Source organism: Chinchilla lanigera, unplaced genomic scaffold (assembly GCF_000276665.1).
Source record: "Chinchilla lanigera isolate Chin_1 unplaced genomic scaffold, ChiLan1.0 scaffold00036, whole genome shotgun sequence".
In the NCBI taxonomy this organism is placed as follows: domain Eukaryota; kingdom Metazoa; phylum Chordata; class Mammalia; order Rodentia; family Chinchillidae; genus Chinchilla; species Chinchilla lanigera.
Genome location: NW_004955437.1, coordinates 598980 through 608917, shown reverse-complemented (window position 1 = coordinate 608917; position 9938 = coordinate 598980). Strand labels below are relative to the sequence as shown.

Genomic DNA, 9938 nt, shown 5'->3' with positions numbered 1-9938 from the left:
GCATACCACTGCACTTTCCCAGGTTAGCTTGTGAAGATCAATACCGTGATTGCCTCCACACACCTGGCCCCTTCCCATTCCACAGTTTGTTCCAGGTTAAATCCTACTCCTCCTGCCCCACAATGCACCCAACAGCTGAACGTCTGAGGGAAAACAGTCATACTGGCGGGCCCCACTTCCTGTGGGCCTCAGAATAGCCTATATTTCGCTAGTCTGCGTTCTCCAATTGGAGACCACAGTTTCACAAGGTCACAAAATTTCTTCCTATTTCAGTAAGAAAATAGAAATTTTCAGAAGAGAACTTCCTCATTGCCTAACTCCAAACCGAGCCCTACCTGTACCTCTGCTACACAGAGGAGAACTTTCTGCCCGCCTCCCCCTCCGCTGTGGGAGGGTCCCACTCCTTTCCTGCTGAGAGATGTGCCTCCAGAAACGACGTCTGTCTCCTGCATAATCACTTCCCGGCCTTTGCTGGTATGTCCCCAAATGCCTATAATCCCAGCGCTCTGGGAGGCTAAATCGGGAGGATTGCAAGTTCGAATTCAGCCTGAGTGCTTTTGTGACTTAGGGAGACCCAGTCTCAAAATAAAAAAGGGGCTGGGGGTGTAGCTAAGTTTGAAGGCTCTGGGTTCAATCCCCAGTGTTATGGTTTATGTCTACACGTCCCCCCAGAGCCTCATGCAGCCCTTGGGTGCAGGCTTCTCAGCGATGGCTGATCTGGAGTTTGTGATTGATTCAGGGTCCAGTGCTGGGATGAAGGGTGCGAGTGCTACACCTCCGGTAGTGGGAGTCGCCTGCACACAATATAAGGAACAGAGAGTGGCTTGCCCCTTTCTCTCTCTCTCACTGCTTTTGCTGTCTCCTGCTACATGAACTGTTGCCCCTCTGCCATGTGCCGCCCTGCCTTGGAGCCAGCCAATTGTGGAGTGAAACCTCCAAAAAGTGTGAGCTAAATAAACCGTTTCTCTTTTAACTCTGGGTGTCTGGTATTTTGTCTCAGCAACAAGAAAAGCAGCCCAGTAACGCACACGCACACATACACACATGCACACAAATAATTTCCCTGTTATCTTTGAAAAAAAAATCTCTTTTGCTACTTACCTATGTAGTAAAACCATAATACTCACAATAGTGCTTGGTCTTGGGCAGGAAGGGAATTCTGATTGGAAAGAGACTTTCAAGGAGCTTCAGCAGTATTGAGATTTTACTTTTTTGTGTACGTGGGGTGAGACAAGGTCCTGCTATACAGTACAGGCTGGCCTTAAACTCACTGTGTATCCCTGGGTTAGTCTCAGACTTGTCCGGATCCTCTGGCCTCCGCCTCCCAGAGGCCTGGGATTATAGGCATGTGCCACCACGCTCCACTGAGAAGATTTTACTTTTTGGTTTTGTTTTGGTTTTTGTTTTTTCCGGTACCAGGAATCGAACTCACAACCTTGCGCTTGCCAGGCAGGCCCTGTGCCGCTGAGCTAAATCCCTAGCCCCAGAATTTACTTTTTAAGCAGCATGCCATTCATTTCATTATTCTTTGTAATATATATGCATGTAAGCCTATGTATTGTAATTTTATAGCTGTGAGATAGTTTGTATTAATTTACTTAGTATTTTTTCTAGGGACGAGGATCAAATCCAAGGCTGTGGCCATGCTAGGAAAGTGCTCTACCGCTGAGCTACGGCCCAGCCCCACAGTTCTTTATTTAAAAGAATAATAACTCCCTCCTCTCTCCTAGCTCCCCAGGACCCAACATGCTTCCAGTTGGAGAGAAACTCCTCTCTGACCCTTCCTCGCCCTCCCTAGGTCAGAGTCAGGCTTTCTCCTCACCCCACAACTATGCCCACATCCCTGGCACCCAGGGCCACCCAGTTTCTAAACTCAGTGGTCAAAGCTCAAAATTCACTTCTCTCTCTCTCTTTTTTTTTTTTTGGTCTTTGTTGAGACAGGGTCTCGCTATGCATTTCAGGCCTGCCTTGAGCTCACTTTGTAGCCCAGGCTGTTCTCGAACTCGCAATGATCCTCCTGCCTCAGCCTCCTGAGTGCTGGGATTACAGGCATGCACCAGCATGCCTGGCCAAAATTCACTTCTCATTTCCTTTTTTTTCCCTCCTCCTACTTCAGAGGATCAAACTCAGGGCCTTGCACATGCTAAACACATTTCTACCATTGGGGACACCCCCAACCTCTCATCTAGCGTCTGGACCAGACTGGTTTGAGAGCAGTTGACATTTGGGTAAGATAACTCTGTCTGAGGGATGATCTGCATGCTGCCTGCCGTTGTCTCGGCAGTGCGTCCTGGGGGCATCTGCGCCAGCGGTTTCAGGCGGAATCCTCCCTCCCCCAGGACCACCTGGCATCTCCTAGAGACGCCTTTGCTCATCTTGGCTGGGGAGATGTCCCTAGCATCCGCTGAGGAGAGGCCAGGCTGCCCATCGTCCTACCGTGTACAAGACACGACACAGTCATCCGTCCCAGAATGCCAGTTAGTGCCCACGTGGGGACACTTTGGCCTGGACTAGTTCCTCCTCCTCCTCCTCGAAAAGCTTTCTCCACTCTTTTTCGGTCCAGCTAAAGCAAGTACAGTGCACACAGGTTCCTTGTTTGTGGCTTCTCATTTCTGCAGACCAAAGCTCCTGTTTTTCTTCCAGAGCCCTGAACTCCCTTGACCTCCCTGTACCCCGAGCCAAGCTCCCTTGCTGCCGTTGCCCCTGGACTGACCGCTTCCTTGGATTTCTGCTTCCATTTGGACTGGTGTCTTCCGGCCTTTGCACAGAAATTAGAGTGATTTAAAAAACAAACAAACAAACAGATGATGTCATTCACCTGCTTAAAACCTTGTGGTGGCTCCTGCTGATACTCAGAACTATTGGGGCTCAGGATTTGGGACCCCCAAATCCTGGCTCCTTGGACACACTAAACACCTTGTAGAAAATGGGCTCAGAAGCATGACCTTTCCTTCTCCTGCCCTTCTTTCTTTCTCTCTTTCTCCTCCAAGGCAGACCAGAGAACCTCCGATTCTTCCCTCTGGGCAGGTCAGGGAAACAAGAGCTACTCTCACCCAAAGCCAGCCAGGAACCCTAAGTACTGCCCAGTCACCCACCTTTCTGTGTCAGAGCTGCTCAGAGAGAAACTCCCGGGCCTGCTCTGTCCGGTAGTGGATCCTAAGACCCTGCTTCCAGAAGAGGTCTTTTTTTTTTTTTTTTGAGGCACGGTCTTGCTATGCAGTTCAGCCTGGTCTTGAGCTCACTTTTTAGCCCAGGCTGGTCTCAAACTCACAACGATCCTCCTGCCTCAGCCTCCCGAGTGATGGGATTACAGGCATGTACCACCACGCCCGGCTCCCAGAAGAGGTCTTGCTCCATACCTGGGAGGAGAGAATTTCACCTAAGTGACCCAAGAAATTGCAAACAGAAAGGCCTTGCTAAGAGCCTCCCCTTCATCTGCCCCCTTTTTGTTCAGTCGTGGTGCTGCACAATTGCTCTTGCTTCATCAAATCTAAGCAGAAAAAAATGACAGCATTCCCTGGTCTGTCCACCTTCAGGAGGCTTTTTTTCTTGTTCACTTGTTTGATGGAATTCTTTTTTATAGCTTTTCTTTTTTTTTTTTTTTTTTTTTTGAAACAGGGTCTCTCTAGGTTGCTCAGGATGGCCTGGAACTCACAGGGATCCTCCTGCCTCTGCCTCCCGAGTGCTGGGATGGTAGGAGTGCTCCACCACGCCCATCTGGGTCTTCATTTTCTTCTTTTTTTGTCTTTTTGAGACAGGGTCTCGCTATGCAGTTTAGGCTGGCCTTGAGCTCACTTTGTAGCCCAGGCTGGCCTTGAACTCGCAAAAATCCTCCTGCCTCAGCCTCCCAAGTGCTGGGATTGCAGGCGTGCACCACCACGCCCGGCTGGGTCTTCATTTCTGAACCCCTCCCCATAATGTAAAACATTATTGAAACTGTTGTGTTTTTCTTTTCTTGCCTGTCTTCTGTTTGTTGTTTTTTGTTGTTTGTCTGTTTTCTCGGTACTGGGAATCAAACTCACGACCTTGCGCTTGCCAGGCAGGCGCTGTGCCGCTGAGCTAAATCCCCAGGCCTTGCCTGTCTGTTGTTGTAGGTTGTTGGCTGTGCCCCTTACAAAGGGTGAGGAAAGAAGGCCTATCTTCTTGCCTCTGCAGGACTAAATACGAAGTCCCCGCCAGGCCCTCCCTGGCTCTCCACCTGCTTTGACCTTTCCGTCCTTCGGTCACTGCACTCAGCATGTGGATCCAGTCCCGCCCAGCTGACCTTTCCACTCCCTTTTCCTCCCGGCAGCTGCTCGGGAACGCGCGTCATCTATGTCATTGCGCAAGTGTCACCTCCTTGAGAAGCCTTAATCTCACCACAGATTAAAAATAGCACCACGTACACCTTGGCCATCCATTCCCATACCTGACTTATTGTGTGCCTAGCACCCCATCACTGTTGGACACTTTTACATTTCATCAATTGCTTTGCCTATCATCTTCACTTGAATGTAAATGATAAGAGATTTGGGACTTCTACTGCCTGATTCCCACACCTTAGCTTGGCACAAGAAAGCCTTTATTTTTTTATGTGTTTGGTTTTTCTCTGGTACCGGGAATTGAACTCACGACCTTGCGCTTGCCAGGCAAGCGCTGTGCCGCTGAGCTAAATCACCAGCCCCAAGGAAGCCCTTAAGAAGGACTTGTTGAATGGGCTGGATATGGAGGCGCAGGCCTGTAATCCCAGAATACAGAGGCTGAGGCAGGAGAATCCTGTGTGTTCAAGGTCAGCCTGAATTGCATAGCTAGACTCTGTCTCAAAACAAAACAAGTGTTGGAGATACAGCTCAGGCCAAGACCCTCTGTTCAATCCCCAGTACCACACACAGAGTTGAGGAAAGAAGGTGGGCGTGCTCAGCACTTGCCTAGCATACATAAGGAGTGGGTTTGAGCCCCAGCACCACAAAAGAAAAAGGGGGGCGGGTTGTTGAGTGACTGAATGAATCCATAAGTGCTAAGGAGCAGCTCTCTGAGACACTTCCCAGCCTCAGACGCCTGCAAACCTTGCCTACAAGGGAAGCCAAGCCAAAAGCGTTGGGAGCAAAGAGGAGGGAGGAACAATTTTGACACAAACCCCCGCAGAACTAAAACCCACAGAGACTGCCAAAGCGCAGCAGAAGGGAAATGTGTATTTAGCCTTTGGAGAGCTAGAACTTTGTCTCTTGTGTCGATGACAAATGGCAGAGCAAGTGCAGCAGATGGTTCCGCGTGGCAGGGCGGGGCTGGCCGCCAGAGCTAGAAGCTCGCGGTGACATGCCGGTGACTGCCTGGGGCAGCCTGGGGCAGCCTGGGGCAGCGCGACTGCAGTGGGCACGCACAGCTCCCCTTCCCTCACCGCTGCTGTGCGGCTCTCCCCCGGGGTCCTCCTCCCGCACAGGCAGCGCTGTTTTCGATCGCCCGGAAATCGCCCTGAAATCGCCCGGAAATCGCCCGGAAATCACCCTGCACTCCAGCCTCGCAGGCCCGGTCTGTGGATTCACACCGGGAAGGCATGAAGTCGAGAACCGAAGGAGGACGCTGGGAAGGATTTCTTAGAAACAAGGGGGCGGGGACAGCAGCTCCTGGGCTTCCAGGAGTGGCCCGAGTAGGTGGCCACTGAGCCCTTTGTCGGGGTGATTTTTTTAAAAATTAATTTTATTGGTAGGCTTCAGATATACATAGGGATCTCATTCGCCATAGGGAATTTGTACCTGTACCGGGTATATCTTGCTTCTTTTTTTTTCCCATTCCCTTTCCCTCCCTTCAACCCCTCTCCCCCACTTTATTTACAAAAGCTGTGTTTCCATTTTTTCCTTCTATTCACTTTTCTTTTTTTTCCTTCCTCCTCCCCCACCTTGTTCCCCTTCCCATTTGAACCTTTTTTCCTACTTCCCAATATCTGTTATACACTTTGGTCCTTGTATACAATTCTGTTTCTCACAGCAGAGAAACAATGCAGTAAACCCATGTGTGTCCGATTTATTTCACTGAAGAGTATGGTCTTGAGTTGCATCCATTTACCTAGAAATGGCTCAAGCTTATTCTTCTTTATGGCTGAGTAGTACTCCATTGTATGAAAACCCCACATCTTCTTTATCCATTCATCAGTGGATGGGCGTTTGGTCTGTTTCCAAGATTTAGCTATGACAAACTGTGCCACTATAAACATGGGTGTGCGTTTATTGCTGTGGAATGATGCTTTTAATTCTTTCAGGAAGATACCAAGGAGGGGAATAGCTGAGTCAAATATCAAATAGAAGCTCAACTTTTAGTTTTTTCAGGAATCTCCACACTAATTTCCACAGTGGTTGCACCAGACTACACTCTCAGCAATAGTGGAGAAAGGTTTCTTTTTCCCCATAGCCCCACCAGCGTTTATTCTTGATTGACTGTTTGATGATAACCATTCTTTCTGGGGTGAGGTGGAATCTCAGTGTTGTTTTCATTGGCATCGCTCCAATGACCAGTGATGTTGAACATTTCTTATATATTTATTTGCTGCTTGTACTTCCTCCTCTGAGAAGTGCCTATTCATTTCAGATGCCCTTTTTTTTTTCTTGTTTTGTTTTTATTTTTGTTTTTGTCTTTTTGAGACAGGATCTCGCTATGTAGTTCAGGCTGGGCTTGAGCTCACTTTGTAGCCCAGGCTGGTCTCGAACTTGCAACGATCCTCCTGCCTCAGCCTCCCGAGTGCTGGGATTACAGGTGTGCTCCACCACGCCTGGCCAGATGCCCATTTTTGGATTGGGTTGTCTGAGGTAATTTATGCAACGAAGTCACGGCCTGGGTACAACGTGGATCAAATTACAATCAATCTATAGGATTATTGGGGGGTGGGGATATAGCTCAGTGGCATAAGTGCCTGCCTGGCAAGCGCGAGGTCATGAGATCGATCCTTGTTTGCGGGGTGGGGGGGGCGGGAATTTCTATAGGATTACAAATATAGTTGCTTTGCTGGGCATGGTGGTGCATGCCTGTAATCCCAGCACTCAGGAGCCTGAGGCAGGAGGATCGCTGCAAGTTTAAGCACAGCCTGGGCTACAAAGTGTCTTCAAGGTCAGCCTGAACTGCATAGTGAGACCCTGTCTCAAAGAGACAAAAACAAACAAAACCCAAATATAGTTGCTTAGCTAATATCAGCCCAAAAAGGAAACAAGTCACATAGCAAGGGCACATGGAAAGATCAGGGCACGCCTAGAAAGGAGGGGAGTGGTCCAGGTGTTCTGGTCACCACCTGTGCTGCGGGTGCCTTCTGGGCCCACAGGGCCAGGGGGTGCTGATTCCAGGCTAACCTCAGGCTGCTGTTTACCTCGAAGTCCTGGCCAGTGCACCTCCATCCTGACGCCTGGCTCTCTTGAGATGCACCTCCAGCCACAGTATTTTTTTGCTTTCTTTTTTTGTGGGTTTTTTCCGGTACCAGGAATCAAACTCATGATCTTGTGCTTGCCAGGCAGGTGCTGTGCCCCTGAGATAAATCCCCAGCCCAGCCACAGTATTTTTGTGCTGACTTTCTTGTGGGCCCAGCCCCTCTCTGGGTGTATATGAACTTCTACTTAACTTATCTGCCTCCAACAGCATCACTGTTTCCTTGTATGCGGAGCGTTCAGAGATATGACTCTGCCTTTGTGAGATTAGTCAGGGAGCTCCTCTGCGTGTCTTCGTCGTTCATCAGTGAATTCTGAGGACCTGGTAAGCAGTGTGTGTGTGTGTGTGTGTGTGTGTGTGTGTGTCCTACTTCACCCACTTACAGCGCAGGGGCCAGTCATGCTCCGTGTATTCTGGACTGAGACAGACAGATCACCAGCTCACAAGCTTCCTCCGTGACTCCAGACCCTCTCCTTGCGTTCTGCCTCAGGCTTCACCCTTCATGAAGGCGGAACACTGCCCCCTCCAGCAAGAGCTGCAAAATACAACCGGTCCTCTCCCCACTTTGGAAGGAGACGGCTCCCGAGGAAGGAAGGAAGGAAGTGACCCCAGGACATGTGTAAATATACTTGTACACATCCTCAGAAACACATCAATCAGATTGATCTTCAGCAAGGCATTAAGTGTTCTTATACAACCTTGGAGGAGGGGAGAATTGTTCCAGAATGGCATTCACCATCCACACTCGGAGAACAGAACCCAAGGCTTTCCTTCCATTCACCCAGATTTCTTTTTTTTCTTGTCTTTTTGAGACAAGGCCTAGCTATGCATTTCAGGCCAGCCTTGTGCTCACCTTGTAGCCCAGGCTGGCCTCGAACTCGCAACAATTCTCCTGCCTCAGCCTCCCTCCCCAGTGCTGGGATTATAGGCGTGTGCCACCACGCCTGGCCTCCTTCTCTCCTTCATCCTGATTCCTTGGAGACTTCCCTAGAGAGCTACACTCTGGCATAAGAATTGGGGGACAGGGAACTGGGAGAAAGCAGCTGCTGTGAGTCCGTCAGCATTCACCCTGTCCAACGCTTGTCTGTACTCTTCCGAGATCCGTTTCTTTACTTGTCGGTCTCTTCCTGATGGGCCTGGGGGGATCTCAAGGTCCGTGAATGTCATCCCTGGGACCACTGAGTCCTCTTCTAAAACTTCACATTTTTGGCCTGCGCGGTCAGTTTGAAACCAGCCTGGACTACATAGCAAGACCCCGTCTCAACAAGACACAAACAAATAAACAACAAGTAACCTTTAAGTTTTTATTGTGTTTATTCATTTTGTGGTCACGCAGATTGAATCCAGGGCTTCACGTATCTACTGTTACGGACTGCAGGAACAGAGCAGATGGAAGACCTGGCACCAGAGGCAGCTGGAGGCTAACTTTATCACGTTAATGGCTCTGGAGCGCCGAGGTCCAAATCACCAGCCGTAGGCTTTTACAGTCACTTATATAGGCTGCTAGAAGGAAGTACAAAAGATAACAGGATGTTCTATAATTGGTTACATACACTTGGTCATATGTTGTCAGGCAGTTTTACTTTGAGCAAGTTAATTAGGAGTCTTTTTTTTTTTTTTTGTGGGAGTAGGGGTTGTCTCTCTGTGGTCCCTGGGAGAAAACGGCCAGGGGATGTAGAAAATAAAAACAAGACACAATAGCCGGGGTCAGGTGGAGTTACCTCTTGCCTGATGAGCAAGAGGACTGGCTCCAGCAGTAGGGGCGTTTATTTTATACACTTGCAAAGTAGTATCCTGAGAGATAATGTTGCCTAGCACTAAGACTAAGACTGTAATTCTCCAAGCAGGATACTTTCTTCAGTACTGAGGTAGCTTGACTGCCTGAGGCACTCTGGCTCTGTCCCACCCTCAGACACATGACCAACAATTTAACTCCAGCGGCTCCCAACATTTTTTGAGACAGGGTCTCACTATGCAGTTCAGACCTGACTTGAGCTCACTCTGTAGCCAAGGCTGGCCTCGAACTCGCAATGATCCTCCTGCCTCAGCCTCCCCAGTGCTGGGATTACAGGTGTGTGCCACCACGCCTGGCCCGGGAGTCTCTCTTATCATGGTCTTAGACTGAGCCGGTCCATTTCTAGGTGATAAATCCTTGAAAGGAGCTAACTTAAATGACAGGCACTGTTCTGCTGAGTTATACTTATCTTACAAGTTGTAAGCGGCACTGGAATGCTAATTGAGTTTTTTATCCTCTCATTTTGAGGACAGGCTAAACTTGTTTGTCCCATTTTTTGAATGTAGTGTTAGAAATACAAGTTTTTTTGAAGTTTCCTTTACACTCCCACTGAGCTACACCCCCAGCTCTGTATCCATCTTGATAACTTGTCTTCTGGGTGGCTTTATTTTTCAGTGGAGAGGGGGTCATTTTTTTTTTTTTGAATTTTTAAAAATTTTCTTGGGCTGGGGATATAGCTTAGGGGCACAAGTGCCTGCCTGGCAAGTGCAAGGTCCTGAGATCAATTCCCAGTACAAAAATAAATAAATAAATAAAA

General features: G+C 49.0%; 1 long non-coding RNA gene across 1 annotated transcript in view; it reads right to left on the bottom strand.

Annotated features, from left to right (window-relative positions):
* Window positions 1–8681: 8681 nt before the first annotated feature.
* The window catches only part of LOC102009756, a 3797-nt gene continuing 2540 nt past the window's right edge, over window positions 8682–9938 (bottom strand). The window contains exon 2 of the long non-coding RNA XR_261820.1: window positions 8682–8886. This is a non-coding gene — a long non-coding RNA (uncharacterized LOC102009756). The remainder of the gene's footprint in view (window positions 8887–9938) is intronic.